General features: G+C 39.6%; 1 protein-coding gene and 1 long non-coding RNA gene across 3 annotated transcripts in view; one reads left to right on the forward strand and one right to left on the reverse strand.

Annotated features, from left to right (window-relative positions):
• The window catches only part of LOC127622920 (breast cancer anti-estrogen resistance protein 1-like), a 123378-nt gene that overhangs the window by 17874 nt on the left and 84331 nt on the right, over positions 1 to 21173 (forward strand). The gene's annotated exons all lie outside the window — the stretch shown is intronic.
• On the reverse strand, positions 8361 to 9146 carry LOC127622929 (uncharacterized). Its single transcript, XR_007968022.1, has 4 exons — positions 8981 to 9146; positions 8773 to 8849; positions 8619 to 8673; positions 8361 to 8484 (listed from the first exon to the last, which is right to left on the reverse strand). It is a non-coding gene; the product is annotated as an uncharacterized LOC127622929 (long non-coding RNA).

Consider the following 21173-nt stretch of genomic DNA (forward strand, 5'->3'; position numbering starts at 1 on the left):
TTACATCCAAATCAGGTGAACGGTGTAGGAATTACAACAGTTTGTATATGTGCCTCCCACTTTTTAAGGGACCAAAAGTAATGGGACAGATTAACAATCATAAATCAAACTTTCACTTTTTAATACTTGGTTGCAAATCCTTTGCAGTCAATTACAGCCTGAAGTCTGGAACGCATAGACATCACCAGATGCTGGGTTTCATCCCTGATGATGCTCTGCCAGGCCTCTACTGCAACTGTCTTCAGTTCCTGCTTGTTCTTGGGGCATTTTCCCTTCAGTTTTGCCTTCAGAAAGTGAAATGCATGCTCAATCAGATTCAGGTCAGGTGGTTGACTTGGCCATTGCATAACATTCCACTTCTTTCCCTTAGAAATCTCTTTGGTTGCTTTCGCAGTATGCTTCGGGTCATTGTCCATCTGTACTGTGAAGCGCCGTCCAATGAGTTCTGAAGCATTTGGCTGAATATGAGCAGATAATATTGCCAGAAACACTTCAGAATTCATCCTGCTGCTTTTGTCAGCAGTCACATCATCATACATGCCCACGCCACGACACTACCACCACCATGCTTCACTGATGAGGTGGTATGCTTTGGATCATGAGCAGTTCCTTTCCTTCTCCATACTCTTCTCTACCTATCACTCTGGTACAAGTTGATCTTTGTCTCATCTGTCCATAGGATGTTGTTCCAGAACTGTGAAGGCTTTTTTAGATGTTGTTTGGCAAACTCTAATCTGGCCTTCCTGTTTTTGAGGCTCATCAATGGTTTACATCTTGTGGTGAACCCTCTGTATTCACTCTGGTGAAGTCTTCTCTTGATTGTTGACTTTGACACACATACACCTACCTCCTGGAGAGTGTTCTTGATCTGGCCAACTGTTGTGAAGTGTGTTTTCTTCACCAGGGAAAGAATTCTTTGGTCATCCACCATAGTTGTTTTCCGTGGTCTTTTGGTGTTGCTGAGCTCACCGGTGCGTTCTTTCTTTTTAAGAATGTTCCAAACAGTTGATTTGGCCACACCTAATGTTTTGCTATCTCTCTGATGGGTTTGTTTTGATTTTTCAGTCTAATGATGGCTTGCTTAACTGATAGTGACAGCCCTTTGGATCTCATATTGAGAGTTGACAGCAACAGATTCCAAATGCAAATAGCACACTTGAAATGAACTCTGGACCTTTTATCTGCTCCTTGTAAATGGGATAATGAGGGAATAACGCACACGTGGCCATGGAACAGCTGAGCAGCCAATAGTCCCATTACTTTTGGTCCCTTAAAAAGTGGGAGGCACATATACAAACTGTTGTAATTCCTACACCGTTCACCTGATTTGGATGTAAATACCCTCAAAATTAAAGCTGAAAGTCTGCAGTTAAAGCACATCTTGTTCGTTTCATTTCAAATCCATTGTGGTGGTGTATAGAGCCAAGAAGTTTAGAATTGTGTCGATGTCCCAATATTTATGGACCTGACTGTAGACCGACCCCCTGCCCCAATAAATAAGCACATAAATAATAGCAAGAATGCGTCCCATGTGGATGTAATTTTGACATCACTGAGGCAAGCTTCTCAAAACCCCCTTCTCTACTATCCCTGAGAAATAACTAAGGATGAGAGATATTTTTACAACAGGTGCTGAACTGTCATAAAGCTGCATAATGTAAGATCATTCCAACAGCATAAAGCCTCCGTGTTTCAGTGATATGCTTGAAAAGGATATAGACTACTCTGATATTGTTTGTAGCAATATAATCACAACACAGAAAGAATTGCTCCTGAATTGATTAGACTCAGCATTGCGCGTGCTCAAATGTGATACCATGTAGAGCCGCGTTGTTCCCACACAGTGGGATGTGTTGAAGGATCATCCTTAGAAAGGGAGGAATTGAGTACAGAGGAAATTAATATTACTCACTCTTTATGGTATACATCCTCCATCTGCCTCTTTTTATGATGGATTTACCTCATGGATTTACACTAAATGTAATTACACCACAAATGAACAATTCATTACCTTCACTTCACTTGCTAATGAATTACATTTAATAAAATACACTAGAGCGTGCAGGGCTCCAGACTAACTTTTGAGAGCGGTGGCAGCACCAGCACCTCATTTGGTAGCTCTGGTGAGGGGTGTTTTTTTATTATTTGTATTTATTCATTAAAATAAAAAGGTGAAGACAGAAACTAATAACAAAAGTGATATTATTATTATATGCATTATATATGCAATGCAATTATTATATGCAATAACCAATAATATAGCATATTTTGCCCAACTGAAATGCTCATTGGATGGTTAGGCGGTTTTAGTTGGTATGCAGATGTAAATTTACTGGCTATAAGGTTATCTATAACATCTATAAAAGGCAAAAAGTTAACACCTAATTTAGATAGGGCTAAATTATTCTGACAGTGAGACTGAAATGTGTCTCCTTTCATCGGGACCTTGTTGATTCAAGTTTAGTCATCTCTTGAAATTTGAAAGCAAACAAAACCAGTTAGATTTTTCTATAATCAGAGAGCATTAAAAGAGAACAGACTTTCCACAGAAGAAAAACTAGTTATGTCCATAATTCACAAAGATTTATTTAAGTCTTTGTGTTCGTTGATTCATTACATCACTTCCTGTTTAACTAGGGTATAAAAATTAGGTAACACACATGTAATATCCCTTTGTTATCAACACCATGAAGAAAACAAAAGAACAGGCCGTTCAAAAGAGAACAGTTGGAACAGTTGAAAACCTCACGGGTAGAGGACACAAATGAATTTTGCCCCCCCAGAATAGAGACGAGGATGGTGAGAGAAGCAACAAAATCCCCAAGAATCACTGTGAAAGAATTGCAGGCCTTGGTGGTGTCTTGGGGTCACCAGGTTTCAAAAAGCCCCATCAGACGCCACCTCCACAACCGCAGGCTCTTTGGAAGGGCTGCCAGAAGAAAGCTCTTTCTGACCCCAAGACACAGAGGCAAACGCTTGGAGTTTGCCAAACATCATTTAAATTATAACTGGAAGAATGTGCTCTGGTCAGATGAGACCAAATGTAACGTTTTTGTCAGATACAGCATCGGCATGTTTGGTGTCGAAGCAGAGATGCATACAAGGAGAGGCACCAAACAAAATGAGGGTGAGTAAATAATGACAGAATTTTAATTTGTGGGTAAACCATTTTGTTAATACAGTAGCTCGCAGGTCAATAATCTGTGGAATGCAACAGTATACTTTATCATTGGTCTGATATGTCCTTGTGAGAATGAAGGGTCTCATTCATTTCTTTCATGCTGTTGACCAGTGCTTCATGTGTTTGGCAAGCAGTCCCCCCCACCAACTGAAAATGGCCTTTGAACTGTGTTTGTCGACTGACCGGTGTGTGTTCTAATGTCTATTTGATGGCAGATTGATGGTGTGTTTTAGGATGTGCTTTATGTTTGACTGATGCGTTTGTCAGTTAAGGTGCTAAGGCACACACTCACATTCAAACACACACATACATCCCTTTGCCGTTGACACACTGATGGATCTGGTAGTGGCACCAGCTGTAAGTGGTATTGTTCGGGTCTCCTGCATGTTTCCTCTTCCAGTTCGCTGAGCTTGCCATTTGTGTATGTGATGAAATGAATGGATTGTAAATATTTATTGGGAATGGATGCAGCAAGAGGCTCTGAAAAGCTGTCTGTGCTACAAACCTGTCATCACGCTTCTCTCAATGGTCTCTCGATACAACTAAGACCCCCAAGGAGCTTCGGATTAGGGTATCTATCTATCTATCTATCTATCTATCTATCTATCTATCTATCTATCTATATATATATATATATATATATATATATATATATATATATTGTAATGTTTGGTGTCCAAGGAGTGGAAGAGAGGAGACACAGGAGTAGAATCTTTGAATCGTTTAATTATAAACACTGGAGTAGAACATTCTCAGGAGTGGAAACAAACACATTCACAAACATAACCATTCAAACATTACCATTCAAGGACTGACAAATTATGAACGAAACTAAAGGGTATATATACACATGGAAACTTAATGAGGGAATGGCATACAGGTGAGGAAAACATGAAGTGATTAGGGCAGTGGATAATGTGAAACATAGTGCTATGGAAACTTCGAAATAAGAGTCCTTGAACACACTGGAGACAAACTGTGACATATATACACTGTATATATAGCATATACTGTATATATACATATATATAGGGTAGGATTAGGTATATATATATATATATATATATATATATATATATATATATATATATATATATATATATATATTCCTGCCTTTTGATGATATTCAGTTTATATCTCAATAAATTTGGTCTAAACTCAAAAAAGGATATTTAAAAAAAAAACAATTCAAAAACAATTTATAAATCCATCACCCAGCTGAAAATGCCCATTTTAAAAAAGAAGCTAAAAAGTGAAAGCGGCTAAAGCTAGCCAGAGCTCAGAGCCAGTCACAAGACAGCAGCCTCTCCTATCATTCCTTGGAATGAGCAGCGAAAATACCACAGCAATTACGAGGAAAATTATGGAATTCATGGCCCTGGATGACCAGCTGTTCTCCATAGTTGAGGACAGAGGCTTCAGAAATCTGATAAATTTCCTCGATACAGAGTATGAAATACTTTCCGACGTCACGTTGCCCGAGTTGTTTAATCTCATGTCATGTAACACACGCAGCCTGTTATCTGTCAACATTTGGGTACACAAATCCGGGAGAGGGGAAGTGGGTTCTGGATGGCAGAGGCAGGCTAAATACATACAAATTGTGCCGTTGTGATTTAACGTAATTTTTCCCACCGTGTCCGATATTGAAATCAGTGCGACACACATTGCAAAAGGCGTGGGCATTGTCGACATGGCCTCGGGATATGAAATTCAATTCTTCCATCCAGCTGTTGTTAAATGTACATGTATATTTAGTTTTTTTCACCAGAGCACCAGCTGATTCTTCTCCTCCCATCTACCAGTGATGCTTGATTTAACATCCCGCGTCTACTGCCTGCGCAGATATCAACAGCGCAAATGGGTTGTAGGTTGCCAGATTGAGGTCACAAATGATTTGTAATGTGTATGATGTGTCGATTGTGTGAGTAGGATGCGTTTCATTCAAGATCTGGCAACTGGACCACCTTGGAATAATATATTGATTTGATTATTCATATAATGTGGTTTGGGCCATACAAATTACGGGAGTTTTTTTGGGAGAAATAACAAAACGGGAGACTCCCGGGAAAAACGGGAGTGTTGACAGGTATGGTTAGAAGCCGTTCCCGAAGCAGTGCTCAGTTTTACAACTGATATCTGTACATCTAACGGAAGTTGAGCGGTTTGGACACTTCAGTTTTTCAGATCTTTGGAATTGTTTTGTTAGACGAGTAATAAAGAGAAAAAGGTCAATTTATAAAAATAGTGGAAAATGACATCTGTTATATAAAGCAATTTATTTGCAGTTAATTGTTATTTCTACCACTTTCTAGTCACAGAGCACATTATTTTGAGAGTTGTTTAAGTGAGAGAAGATCCTGTAACTTAGTGCAGTTTGGGGGAAATTGTAATGTTTAATAATTTATTTTATTATGAAAATAAAATTTAGCATTGAAGAAAGGTAGATTTTGTTTGTATATGTGGTCAATAATAGTTCTTAGAAAGAAAATCAAAATCGGAAAAAAATCGGTATCGGCAGGTCACACGTGCAAGAAATCGGAAATCGAAATCGGCCAAGAAAATTGCAGTCGGTGCATCTCTAGTAATGACACAAACAAATAGCTGAACCAGAGTTTTGAATTGAATACTGTAATTGTAATTAAATATGGACAGTTTAAACTGATTCACAGAAATTATTTGAACTGTAAAGGTCGGCTCTAATTACATGTTCTTTTAAAAAGTTATTCACCAAATATAAGTGCATTGAAATAACAACAAAATTTACTACAATATCTTGGTTAATTTTTATATTACCATCTAAAGATGTATAAATATAATGCACATTTTCAATATAAATTTCCCAGCACTATATGCTTGCGTCTCATATGATATTATTTCTCAGTCATCCCTTTGAATTCTGAGCCTCACATTGGATTTGAGCTTTACTATTGGCTCACAGATCATCTGCCTGTCATCTGGCTCCTTATCCTCTCTGAGGATTTTATCTCGTGTTTTTGAGTAAGGAATCAGACAGACCTCAGACAGTTGTGCAGAAGTTCGATTTTTCTGGGCCAAGGCCTACAGGGAAATCTTTCTCTGCTGGATTACTACTCAGAGGATGTTTGTTCATTGCTCATCTGTGGGCAAAGCAAAAACAGCAGTGCAGAACAAACACAAACATCGGAATGATTACCTACCCAGAGCCACCCTTTGAGATAATGCACAGTAGGTTTGGGGAAATGGCACTCCATTATTCCTGCTGAAAACCCCAAGCTAAAACCAGCTTAAGGTGGTTAACTGACATCCCAGTTTAGGCAAGATGTTTATTCATCCGCAATTTTAACAGTAAAAAAAACTTTAATTGGTTTACAGGTAGTTACCATAAAAAAGTTATAATATATTTAAAAAGACAATACATGTACTGTAATTTTACAGTAAAATGTTGTAAAAAATACTTAGATGTAAAAAGTATGAATTTACCGTATAATTAACAGTAATCATTTCTTTTATGTTTAACAAGAGAGTACATGTACTTTTTACGTAAATTATTGTTAAATTACTGGGCAAAATCAGTAACCGGTCATTCCCTGAATTCCATTAATGTCATATCACATTTCATTATATTTTATGGGAATAGTTATGTTTCTTCTTATTTTTAATATCACTTAACTACATTGGGGTGTTCTGTGTTATATTTGATGTAGTTTAGTTAATGTTTATTGCATAATTTAAATTTCACGTGTGTTACCCTGATGGTGTATATTGTTTGTGTGAGTGATACTGAGCACTGTCTCTGTATGTTTATTGATCATTGCTGCTGGAAAGCTCACTATTGGTGAACATGTCATCATGTGCCTTTCTGTAATTACTACGGTGAGTAACAATATATTATGAAGTGAAAAGCAGATTTGTACAGTTTCCGAAGGTAAAAGTATTACGTTTATATAATTTAATAATATAAACAGTAATGCACTGTCAAATGGCATCAAAATTACATTCCGTGAAGCCTGAAACATGGTTACCGTATTTTTTACTGTGAATTTTGGCAACAACAGCTGACAGTTTTTTACCGTAAATTTAACAGGATGGTCTGTTTTGATAGGTTTAAAGTGTTTTGGGGCACTTGTCAGGCTGGAAACCAGATTGCTGACCACCTAAACCAGATAAACACCAGCTTGACTAGGCTGGGACACAAGTTTATAGCAGCAAATCAGCTTAGGTTGGTTTAATTTTTTTTTCAGATGGGAACGAGAGAATAACCACAGCTAGATTAAGTTATATACACCAAAATTATAATAATAAACAAATAAATAAATAAATAAATAATGCCCTTTTATAAGCTCTATTCCAGGGAGAGCTGAAAAAGCTGTCTACCTACTCAACTTGTGAGCTGTCTGCCTACAAAACTTTTTTAAGGCATCATAGGTGCACTCCCTATGCAAAGGCTGGTCTCCAAAAATACCTTCTTATGATCAAATTCAAAGGAGGAATCCTATTTATCCTTCACAGTTGAGACAATCCCTGAAAAATTAATCTAAGTTGGCAGACAGAGTTTAGAGTAATGTAATATTTTCATACAATACAATATTTTATCCAAAACTGTAAAGCAGACTATTAAATATTGTTCTTTATGTAATAATGCATTGTTAGCTTCACAGTACAATGGACTTAACTGTAAGTGACAGAGTACAAGATGTCTTTGATATGGAGGAGAAGGAGGAGTGTGGGGCAGGGCTGGACTGGGACAAAAAATCGGCCCGGGCATTTTGACTAGAGACCGGCCCACCAGGTATTATTGGCAAAGCCATAAAGCCTTTGAATGAAAACAAACGCTGTTCTGACAGCGATGTACACTGTCTTGTTGGTATATATGTATCAATCTAATAAACTTAAACCTACACCATCCTCCCTATTCTGGTATTCTAAACAGTAATTAGCGGAAAACAAAAGACTGCTTGGTTAAGTTAACCTCCTCCTGAACTGTCTATCTACAACACATGGTGGAAACCTGAAATTAAGACAGAGAAGACTAGAGGTGAGACATGATCATTAATGAATATTAAAATTAATAAATGACAGATTTAGTGGTATTTTCATAAACTATTTATTTACCACATCAACAAACAGCATGGCAGCACAAAATATTTTTTTTAACATGGCAGCCTTTAAAAAGTGAAAGGAGACAGAGAAAGAAAGGTGAGAAAGAATAACACTTAATTGACTTTTTGATGGCATTTTACACAGTACTGGTACAGTATTTAGAAAATGTTGGAAAATACTGACATCATATACAGTACTTCTTAAGAAATTATGATGGGACCCTGAAAAACAGGACACAAGTAAAAAGGACAGAGAAGGGTGAGAAAGAATGGCATTTGTTGGACTTGCTCATATGATCACACTACTTGTATCTTTATTCCACAAAAATAGCTGAATCATATACAGTAGTACTTACGTAGGAACTTAAAAAGTTGCATGGTCTAGAGAACCTCTTAAAGTATGATTAGACCCTGAAAAACAGGACAGAGAGGAACAACGATTAGATAAATAATAAAATCTATTAAGGACAGATTGTGATTGAATTGTATTACCAAAGACTATTTACTCACTGCATCAATAAAAAGTCACCCACAACACTTCCACAGCAGCAACACTGAACATATCTTAACATATGGAATATGGAAACCTTTAAGAAGTGAAAGGACAGACAGCTGAAGGGTGAGAAAGACTTGCACTTAATGGATTTTTTCAGACGATGACACTACTGGTATGTTTACTCTAGAGAAATGGTTGAATCATATTCTATATAGTACTTACTTAAAATGAACCCACTTCAGGCTTCCAAAATTGACTGACAGTCTGAAACGAAACAATGACAGATTAAGGCTGTAAGAAAACTCTCATATTTATATTATCTAATATTTATTCTATCTACTGTCTTATGCATTAAAACCTATTAAAATGGACACATTCTAAGCATTTTCTGAGCACGTGACTTGTTTGAAGTGAAGATAGATACAAAACCTATTCATTTGACTGTACTTTTAGGCAATAACAATAAAGTTGAATTTAATCTTAACTGAAACATAATTAGGAATGTTTTGATAATTTTATTTCACCCCACCAGGTTACATAAGCAGCTTTCTCAGCAGGTCACTCTTCTCAGCTACCCTGTCAATGACCATGTCGGAGTCCAATGACATAAGAATGTCCTTTTCAGTGGCCATCAGCATAAACATCTCAAGCCTGTTTCCGGACAGGCTGCTTCGAGTCTGCTTTTAATGAATTTGAGTGTAGAGAATGTTCTTTCACAGGCAACCTGAGTGAGAGAGAGGGTCAGCAGGTACTTGTATGCCAGCCCAAGGAGACAGTAGGCATCAGACAGCATGTTGAACCACCTGAGAATTTGATAGCAGCACAGTGGGCAATTTTTGCAAGAATCACAGCTTTTGGTCACAATTTCACTTTCTTCGTCCCATTCTTCAGATCTATCCTTTGCTGTTCTGGTCCTGTAGTCATCTACATGTGATGTCTTAAGCCTTTCCCACTGTCCAGCAAAACTTTTCAGTTCTGACTGAAGGTTATTTACTGTAGCCCTGCTGTCAAATTTCAGGAGACATGTGCTGAGGTTTTGAAGTGCATTACTAGGAAGAGAAACTGTTCTGACCTGGCTAAACTTCCTGGGGTCCAACCATGCCAAATCCACAACAAGAGGGCCATTTGTGACAAATCGTCTGTGGATTGCTTCAATAACTGTGTCCAGGATGGTGTTGTGCACTTTCACCTCATATGTTTTCTCAGCATTGATTTGCAACTCATCTTCAGTCATCTCTCCGGCCATGCGTTTTCTCTTCTTGGCTCTCTTTTCAGGTAGTGCAGCCTCCACTTCCATGTCTGTGTTGTCCTCCCTCTCCTCGAGTTTCTGATTTGTCTGTTTCACAAATGTGTCTGCAGCTGCCTTCACAGTTGGGAAGTCCCTGGCGATACTTTTGAGGCTATCTTGTGTGGCAGTCACCATATGATGGGCAGAGAGAATGTCCATCCCCGTTGACTGGAGGTACTTCGACAGAGGAGTTGTTTGCTCAAACACTCTAAGAAATATCTGTGCTGTTAAGACAGTTTTATGCTTCAAGAGACACTCTTTAAAGCCTTGTGCTTTAGCACGAACAGCTGGCTTTTCTTTTTCCCTCTTTTCAATGGCTTCCAGCGTGAGCACTACATCAATGAAGAGGCCATCATCTGGTTTTCCAAAATGTCCAAAGATTTTTTGGAGGACATCATGCTTGGCCCACCACCGTGTCTCACCTATTGGACTGAGGCGTCTGTGTCTTGTCTCTTATTGGGTTTGTTTCTCCCACAGATTAACCCTGTGATAGGACTCCTTGATGAACACAGCTATGTCATTAAGTAAATTAAAGAGTGATCCACTTTCAATGACACTTTGTGTTGTGTCAGCAAGCACAAGATTAAGTATGTGTGCATAGCACCACACATGCACATGAGTTGGAGACTGGGCAGTCATAAGTGCTGAAAAGCCTTTGTACTGGCCCTGCATATTTGAAGCACCATCTGTTGCATTCCCAATGCACATGGCCTTGTCCAGATTCAGATGCTGTAAAACTCCAGAAAGCAAGTTTACAAAGTACTGCCCCGTGGATGCTTCGCACCTCACTATGGAGACAAGCCTCTCCTGCACAGCCTCAGTAACATACCTGATAATTACTGGACACTGATCATAACCTGTGATGTCTTGGGTTGTGTCCAGCTGAACAGAGAACATCCCAGCTCTCTGGACATCACTGGTGATGCTCTCTTGAATGAAATGGCCAATTGCATCAATCACTGAGTTGACAGTTGTTTTGGAGAGTAGGGTGACGAGAGACCCTCTACCTCTTGATCCACTGGACAGATGCAACTTCTTGCTTTTCTCAATGCAGTCATTCAAATGTTCTCTAAGGCACATATCATACTTGCCTAATAACACAATCAATTCCAGAAAGTTACCATGATCGATAGTGTTATCACCCAAAGTGTATGGAGCCTCATTCTCCACATGCCTATAGCTGAGTCCCCTCTTCCCTAGTACTTTGACCACGTCCACTATACGCTCCAAAACTTGCCGTCTCTTTTTCACTTGTGCTCTGTGAGCTGACAACTGACTGCCAGCAAACAAGCTGCTGATGTTGCCTTTTGAGCACATTAAGAAAAAGCTTCAGCACAGGTCTGGTGTGTAGTGTTCTTTTCATGCTCCTCTGTGCGCAGATGTACATGTCGCCAGTCACTCATGCCTGTTATAAATGCGCTGGTGTCAGTCCGCCTTGTAAATGCCAGACACACAAAGCAAAACAATAAATGGCGTTCTTTGCAATAAGTAAGCCACTTCCTGCTGGTGCCATCTTTACGGCTGAACACCCTCATCACAACTGCATTGCTGGTGTTCTGCTGTGGGTGGTAATCTAAGAATGCCTGTAATATGGCGGGTTCAGGGCGAGCAAAGTAATCTATGCCCTGGCTCTCACTCTCCTGGTCTTCCAACTCTCTCTCTTGCTCAATCTCTTTCTCTTGCTCCATCTCTCTCTCCTGCTCTTGCATTTCTCTCTCCTGCTCTTGCATCTCTCTCTCCTGCACCATCTCTTTCTCCTGCTCTTGCATTTCTCTCTCCTGCTCTTGCATTTCTCTCTCCTGCTCCATCTCTCTCTCCTCCTCTTGCATCTCTCTCTCCTGCTCCATCTCTCTCTCCTGCCCTGCTTGTGATGATGGATCAACCTGGTGTAACATGTAAGGATTGGCACAATTTGTTGAGATTTTGGGGAGTTCCTCAATAACAAGGTGACCAAAGACTACAATAATCAGTGATAAAATTGCCTAATTACTGTTTAATAATATCAAACATAAATGAAATATAATTATTATTATCAATTTAACAATAATGTACCAAATGCAATATGTTTATTTTTAACCTTTAATTATTAAAGGTTACAAGTAGGGTGGCCCCATACCATACCATAGTTATAACATCAAGGTCCAAAAATATTTAAAATTGTTTGGAAAAACGCAGACACTAAATAATAACATGGCGGCACACAACAGTGCAGTAGTGGTCAGTTAACTATTTTTGTGAGCTCATCTAAAGTGAGGACCAGGGTGGGAAATTAACTTTTTTGCCAGTGGCTGGTGGATGCCCAATTTTACCAGCCACTTATATTTTTTACTAGCCACTTTTTTTTTATGCATGGTTATTTTACAGTTTATTTTTTAATATTAGTTAAGTCTGTATGACCATAAATGATGGAGTATTTAAGTGTATTTTGCTGCTATTTGAAAAAAATCCAGCAAAACGCACCAGCGCGTTTGCCAACGAGGGTTAACTCTATAATAAAGCTCAATAATAAAGCAAATACAGATAGGGTTGGAGATGAAAAGTTTAACTGACACGCAATCGAGCTCCGGAGCACCCACGGTAGGCTATCGGCTCCTATCCTCGCGGCTGCTAAAACTATCAGCTAAACTAAAAAAGCGATAGCTATCTAGCCATCACAAAACACACAACTTCAAGTTAGTAATTTAACGTTACTTACTTGCACATCCAAACGTAGTCCGAAAAGGTCTGCCCTTTTGCCGATCGCATGGGCGTTTCTGAATAGAATTCTCATTTGGTCCAACTGCGCGGATTGCATAGAGCAGATAGCCTTTATTGCCACACTTTGGTCCTGGGGTCCCGTCTTCGCCAGCTGTATGGCAGTGCACTTGATATGAGACTTGGATGACTCGTGCTCTTTTATTGACTCTATTTTAAGGTTAGTTGTTCCTCTAACGAACGAATTGTTTGCATTTTCGGACGACGCATAGGTTCGACAGTAAGTACAGTGCATGGACTGTTCGACGGGAAGGTAGGCTAACCATTCCCTCGTTTTCCCTTCGTCATCAATGCGCCACTTGTTTGAAAAGTACCTTCTCTTTTTATTTACTTCGCCCTCAACAGTTTGTACAGCTACTGCTGACTCCGCGGCGGGCCTCTTAACACCGGGTATATGTCGCCACATTTTTTTAATTTTCCTTTCGTCTGTACTGTATGTAGGCCTACCTCAGCTCAGCTATATGTGTCACGGTCCGTTCAGCGCCGTGTCCGTGCGCTATGTCTGTGACGCACAGCGCTGAAAACCAATCAAATTAGTTACTCGACAAAAGTGCATTATTGTTACTTAGCAACAGCATTCTTTGACAAAAGCTGTCCAATCAGTTACAAGGAATGTTTTAAGTAGTAACCAATAAAAATATGTTTTACAATCTACCCACCACTGTGGCTGGTATACAAGGCAAAGTCACGCACCACTTTGAAAAAGTACCCGCCATTGGCTGGTGGCGGGTGCTAATTTTCCACCCTGGTGAGGACTATTTATGCCTTGTAAAGCATTTACAAAGGAGATTTAAATGCTGTTAATAATTTCTCTGTTCTGTATCACTGTGTTGTGTTTGTTTCATTTTTCTGTTTAGAAGATAACTGAGTCTTTAAATCTCCTTTATAAATGCTTTACAAGGCATGAGTAGTCCTCACTTTAGATGAGCTCACAAAAATAGTTAACTGACCACTACTAAATGCTTTATAACTACCTGAATTTACTCCATTTACTTACACTTTCTAAGTGATCTTATGAACCACTGACAACTCTTAAATAACTGGTTTGTAAATAATGCTATACTTCATTTAGAAATGATTAATTAATCATTAACAAAGTATGAAAATACAGTTATTAAACACATTATAGATATGCTTATAAATCAAGAAAAAAGCATTTATAGCTGTATTTACAAACTGCTTATTAATGTCTATAAATGCTTTTATAAATGATGAATTAACTGTTTGCTTACTTAATGATTAATAGCGTGCAGTTATTATAAAGTGTTACCAAAATATCTACCACTAGACCATTTAAGATGTCAGACAAAACTTTCGGATCATCGATGGATGCATTTATTTACGGGTTGAGAGAGGCTGCACAGTTTGACCAGAGGGCAGCGGGCGCACACCAGGCTGCGGGATGGTGTTGCTAAGACTTGCAATGTATAACTATTATCAGACCTGGCCTCGAGTCACGGCCACGACTCTCCCGATTGCCACTCCGCCCTTGCTTAGTTATAATCATTTTCGTTCCGCCTCGTCCCTCGTCTCGTCAACGAAAACTTGAAAACGTCTCGTCATGTTTTAGTCACCTTAGAGCCAGCCAGCCATTTTTAGCTAGTCATCGTCGCGTTATCGTCATTAAAAAAAGTGTGTCAACTTACCTCAAGTTCAGTTCTGCCACTTGGACCGGCGGCCGCCTCGGGTCTCTCCTCCTCCTGCCTCCCCTTTCCCTCTTCAACCTGCTGCTGGCCTCCATCACTTGCTAATTTTACTGAAGTGGAAGCTCCACTATAGCCACCACCAAACAACTGTGATATTTTAGCACATTTGGCAGCATCTGCCTGAAGGGCAAGTTTCTTTTTTGCCCTCATTTTTTCGGCTCCTCCTTTACGTTTTTTGTTCTCCATTTTTGTTCAGCAGCAATGATATGTGATTGCTGATCCGTTGAAGGGGGAGGGTGCATCTGACCTCCTCGGCTGTAATTGGTCCAGCCCAGAGTCGATCATGACCAATTGGCCAATCCACCACCTTTAATAGTTTATACCGTTGCAAAAAAAACAAAAAACACCGGCCCACAAAAGAAGAAAAATCACCATCGGTATGCCCGATGTGCGAGTTTTATAGGCCGTTCAGACAAAAAAAAAAAATAAAAAATTGTAAGTATGTAGGCTACCGGCCCACAAAGCACGTCGGCCCACCGGGCAAATGCCCGAAATGCCCGATGGCCAGTCCAGCCCTGGTGTGAGGGCATGTTAGTGGTCTGCATAAAGAGTCTTAAGAGCAAGACTTGATGATGGAAGTTTCCGTATCATCATTTCATCATCTCTGAGAGGCCCAATGAGGATACAGCAGCCTTGCACTGGCATGCTCACTCAACTCTGTGTTCGGGGTCAGGAAATGGACCATTCCTTTGTCCAGACTGGCTGCTGAGCAGACAGAGCTTTCTGTGTGTGTGTGTGTGTGTGTGTGTGTGTGTGTGTGTGTGTGTGTGTGTGTGTGTGTGAGAGAGCGATAGAGAGAGAGAGAGAGAGAGAGAGAGATACAGTGCACGTATGCATGCAAATCTGCAGTATGTGTGTGTACTCAGGAGCAGACAAGGGCTCGTTAAGGGAATTTTGCTGGAATGCTAATCACATGCTCACTAATGGACTCAGGGAGAAGAGAACATAATGGCCTGTTTACTACACAACAGCTAGACAAACAAATAAGGAGAGGGAGAGGGAGAGGGATAGAGAGAGAGAGAGAGAGAGAGAGAGAGAGAGAGAGAGAGAGAGAGAGAGAAAGAGACCACCTAATATTGCTCAATTTAAAGACTGGAAATCTTTGATAAAAAATGTAATCATAGGCCACATACATACTGCAGCTAAAGACGGTTGTCAGTTTACCTTTTAGTGCTTAATCCCGTTCTGTAAATACACAGTTTGGTACAATATGGAAGTGACAACTGTATTCTACAACCAAATTAACTCCCAAAAAATTCAGGTAGTGTCAACCTTATTTTTAAAAATGTCACCTAGTGTGTACGGATTCAAACTGAACAATTAGTTGTTAATGGCATGATCAATAGTACGTGGGAGATGTGTTTGTCTACTCCTTGTGTAAATTACACAAACAGACGTAAGTGCCTTCATTCATTCATACTGTATATTCCAGTCTGTCTCTCCACTGTAGTTTCTCTTGTCAGCCCTACAGTCTCGGGGTAACCAGTACACTACAGTCCAAAGAGAGCATGCATCTGTTGTTTATAATCTCTTTGCTCAAAACAGTGAACACAAAACCGGTTAAAGTGGTGGCATTCTTGTTTCACAGGCACAAGACACTGAAGCTTTGCTATGGTTATCACTTTTCAGTCATCGGAATTGTGGAAATCAGTCCTGTATTCTGTAAACACATGGAATGAAAATGTAGCGGATTCAGTTCCGCAGTTGTCACTCTCGTGTGTACGTGACCATAGTGTTTTAATGTAGTGTTCTGGGTTAAAAACAAATGAAGCTTTATCAACAGCATTGAGTGAATTGGACAATATAGTCTCAAGTCAAGTTGTAACAAAACCCAGATGTCTCTCTTTCTTCCATGGTACAATACAGTGATTTTATCTATTTGTATTATTTAGTTTACTACTTAAAGTCATCATATGAGTTTATGATTTAAATATTTTAATCATGGTTAAGTTTAGCGTTTGGGTAAGGGATTATAATTTATGGTTAGGTTTAAGTTTGGGATATTATTACAACATTGTAAAGAGTAAAAGCTTACTCGTATGATTTCCTACTATTACGACCTATCATGAGAACCAAAATAAATGTTAAAAGATACTGATGATGAATTAAAAATTGTGTGTTAACTTCAGGTGTTACAGAATTGGTCGCTAACCATCTTTAATCTTTCAACTCATGTCATTACCACTTAAAGCCTGTAAACCCATTTACTTTTGCGTAATAGGCATGACATAACATCCTCAAAGAACTGTTTTCATGGAGCATACTCCACTCCACAGTATCCAGAAGTTCAATCACCTTGAAAAGTAGCCCTACCTCAAAAAGAACAATTTGACTTTACAGATCAAATTGTCATTTATTTTTTTACTGAATAATTAATGTAAGTGTTGTGTGACTGGCCTGGCTGCACAATAAAACATAATGTAGCTTTATAACACTCACACTCAGTTGATGACGCATATTCACACACACACATTACACGTTACATGCTGCTCTCAGTCTTCTCTATATCTCTCTTTTCATATCCCAGTAATTTAGTTGGTTAGTTACTTTAAATGCATTAACATTTTCATGTAATATTGTTTTATTATAACGATACAAGACAAACTGGTAATTTATCAATTCTTCATTTACATTTTAGTACATCGTTAACTGTTTTGGAGTGCATACATACTAGTTGCATTGTATTATAGTTTTTCGTTGTTTCTTATATTTATTTCTGTTGAGTTTAAGTTACCGGTGATGTGGAGAGATGAATTGTGTTGATCCGCGGTCATGCCAATCAGAAGCGGCGCTCTGGAGAGTGACAAAGAACGGGGTCCTGGCGGAAATCACAAATTTCACTCCTGATGAAATGTCACGGGGAGAGGGAAATAGATTTTGACAATCTTTTGTTTATTATATTTATATAGAATTTACAGTTCCCCTTCTGTCACTCACTCAACATTGTGTCGATGTAGTGACACTAGGGGTCTCTCTTGAGAGCCTCGGTTGCCTCTGATCTTTGAGAAAAGTCCAATGAGAATTGTTGAACAGAATTTGCATGTCCCTCTCGTGGACATACGGGTATAAAACGAGGGAATCGTGCATCTGTTTAGTCAAATTTTTTCTTCGGAGCCGAGCGGTTGTGTGTTCAGCAAGCTGGCATTCCCACTACTATTCACTTGCCTCTACAGAGCTTTTGCTGTTGGATCTACGGCGCGTTACCAGCAGCTTTTCTCTTCTCTGCACGCCAGTGCAGTCTACGCCCCTGGGCGCTTCGTAAGCGCTTCTAAAAGAGCAAAAACCCTCTAAAACAAAAAATAAGGAGCCCTGGACATGGACCCTTCACCTCCACACCAGTGACTGTATCATGTACAGACCCCCGGCCGGCCGGTTCTGACGAGTCCAGAGGACGTCTTCACAGGACCTCCTCTTCAGTCACCAACTCGCCCCCTGCCGGGTACGTGGAGCAAGGTAAGTGCTTTGAGTCTTTCCTCAGCACAGATTCCTCGGGACGCAACCTTGCCTCCCGACGCAATACTACCTGCTCCCCTCCCCTGCTGAGAAGTCCCACCAGGTATGTCAAATGTGATAGTCCCCTTAGTGGCCCTTGCATGGAGCTTGGACGCATAGCATTCGCTCTCTTCAAACCGTCGGGCTGTCTGGCCAGGACCATCCGACTTCGGCTACGCGATTCGGTTCGCCAGGCGCCCGCCCTGTTTCAGCAGCATCCGCTTCACTTCGGTGCATGGCGAGAATGCCAACACCCTGCGGAAATCGCAACCCTTTTACACAAGGACGCAATAGAGCCTGTCCCTTTAGGAGAGATGGAGAATGGTTTCTACAGCCCTTACTTCATCGTACCCAAAAAAAGGCGGTGGGTTGTGGCCAATCTTGGACCTGCGATTTCTCAATACTCAATTACCTCGACTACTGGCTGATTCTAGCTCACTCTCGAGAGTTACTGTGTGCCCACAGGGACCAGGTGCTCAGGCACCTCAGCCGTTTAGGGCTTCGAATCAACTGGGGAAAGAGCAAGCTCTCAGTTAGACTTAGACTCAGTCTCAAAGACAGCGTGCCTCACAAACAAGTGCATGCAGTCTGTGCTGAAATTCCTCACATCATTCAAACTATGCACCGCGATCCCACAAATGCAGTTACAGAGGCTCCTGGGGCATAGGGCTTCCACAGCGGCAGGTTGATGCATATGAGACCGCTGTTCATATAACATGGTTCAGTGTCCTGGCGTTATTGAATAGGGACCCCTAGTGTCACTACATCAACACAATGTCGAGTGAGTGACAGAAGGGGAACATCTAGGTTACTGTCGTAACCCCCGTTCCCTGATGGAGGGAACGAGACGTTGTGTCCCTCTTGCCACAACACTGTACCAACCGCTGTAACGGCCGAACCTTATTCTCGGCTCCTCAGTGCAAAACCTGACTAAATAGATGCACAATTCCCTCCTTGTATACCCATATGTCTGAGGGAGGGACATGCAAATTCTGTTACAAAATCAAACTCTTGTTTCCTCCATCAGGGAACGGGGGTTATGACAGTAACCTAGACGTTATGAAATGTTAGTGAATTATTTATTTTGTTGTCGTTTTTTCTTTGTTTGTCTGAATGTAATCCAGGTGTATAAATGTTATATGTTAAATGTCATGTTAATGTTTATCCCCTATTGTGTTTAAGTGGGCCCACCTTCTTCCTTATAAGCTTGGTTGTTGTCTCAGTAAGAAGGTCAGTTTTACTCTGTTCAGTTCTCTTCAGTTGAGCAATAGTTTTAGTTTTGTTCTGTTCAGTATTTCAGTCTAGTTTAATTGTTATTTGACTGAGTTTATTAATTTGGTATATTCTTTTATTATTTGTTTGAAAGATTGTGGGTTAAAATAAAGACCCATTTTTTTGTTGAAAAGCTTGTGATCTCGTGTCTGCCTGCTTGATCCCTCACATGGTGTAACAAAGATATTCGCTTCAAAATAATTTTTTGAAACCCTCCAGAATGCTGGCCCCATATAGACTAATTCTTAACATAATATGTGCATTACTGTGAATACAGTTTGTTTAATTTAAACACTGAGTGTCAAAATTATTTCCTGTGGTAACTGACTGCTTGTCACTGATGTTGTCGATAAAGCTTAAAACTTTAATTTAACCAGAACATTAACAGAGCTACAGTTTCTAAATTTCTGTATAACCCACTAAGTTTATGGCTGTTTAAGTAGTCAGACAATATTTTTGGTTTGAGAAAGTCTGTATATTCACATAGCATTATATGATTTAGTGGTCTGCATTCATAAATCATTAGAATGGTTTATAAGTTATGATGAACAATAGTTTCTGTGTTTTGGCTAGATCGATTCTGCAGCTCCCTGAGTCTTACATACCCATCACACTCATACCGGAGGGATGTTGTGCTATGGCCCCCCAGCAGTCCATTAGATGTCTGTCTTCCTAATGGTGAAACTTCAGGAGACAGAGAAAGAGTACATATGGGGAATTTGTGTGCTTGTGTTTGTGCACATCTGTGTGCATGTGTTTGTGACAGTGCCCTCACTCAACCCTCTAACTCCATTATACAAATGTAGGTCATTTTGGTAAAAAGTTGTCTTGTGTGCCGTAACATGTTTTTAAAGCTCCACCCACTCTTCCCCTCTGAGCCCAATGAAGAAATAGCCTGCATTAACACATCATCATACGCATCAAATGAAATAACTGGGTTTGAACGTCAGTGATGACATTTCCATATTGCTAGATACAGTAAAGTTTGGGCTGTTCTTTCTTCCATCCCATCTTTTCATGATGGGCCATCATCAAAAGCAATGAGATGGAGATAGCAGTCCACCATCCAGACATTATTTCAATTTGAGTGGATTTTTATATTTGAGATTATAGGGTGATACATACCTGGAACTCTATGTGTGTGGTTACTATGTACACACTGTAATCACATACTGTATAAGTAGGAGAGAATGGAGCTTGCTGTCACACTTTATTCTCAGGGTATTTTTATTTTTTTAATTATTACTTTATAGACATATACCTTAAAGTCAAGGCTACAAAAAAGTGGGTAAACATTTAAACCATTATTGCCAAGAAATAAAGAGACAGTTTGTTGAACACACCTTGAACTTTTTTGACAATATGCCCTAAAAGAGAATTAATAAATTGTATACATTTACAAAAGCATGTTATAACTTACTCCAACCTGACATTTATGAAAAATGCCCTTGTCCTGGGAACACTGTTCAAATCTTCGGTTCATATCTACCTTTATTATGTAGTTGACTCTTGCCTTAATGTATCCCAGTGTAGTTTTACTGTGTTCACTTGTTTACTCTAAAGTTTACTCTATGATATTTTTGAACTAGATAATTGAAACCAACATAAAAAGCACTGCTACAGATAAAAACATTTGTATAAAAGTTTTTTTTTACTTAAAGCCTATAGTTACCAACCACGTCACTGTGTAACAACTAACCCCAGTCTCCCCTATAAATATATAGTGGTCAAATCAGTCTCTCTCATTCCTCTTCCTCATTATTAATTTGTCTCTATCTCTCTCTGCTTTTTTTCCTCTTGTCCACTCGAGTGTCCTCATCTGTCCATCACACCAGCCAAATCAAGTTGTTTTCCATTGGATTAGTGGAATGCTCTGGGCTGTACTACTCACACCAGACAAAGC

This window comes from Xyrauchen texanus, chromosome 29 (genome assembly GCF_025860055.1).
Source record: "Xyrauchen texanus isolate HMW12.3.18 chromosome 29, RBS_HiC_50CHRs, whole genome shotgun sequence".
NCBI lineage: Eukaryota > Metazoa > Chordata > Actinopteri > Cypriniformes > Catostomidae > Xyrauchen > Xyrauchen texanus.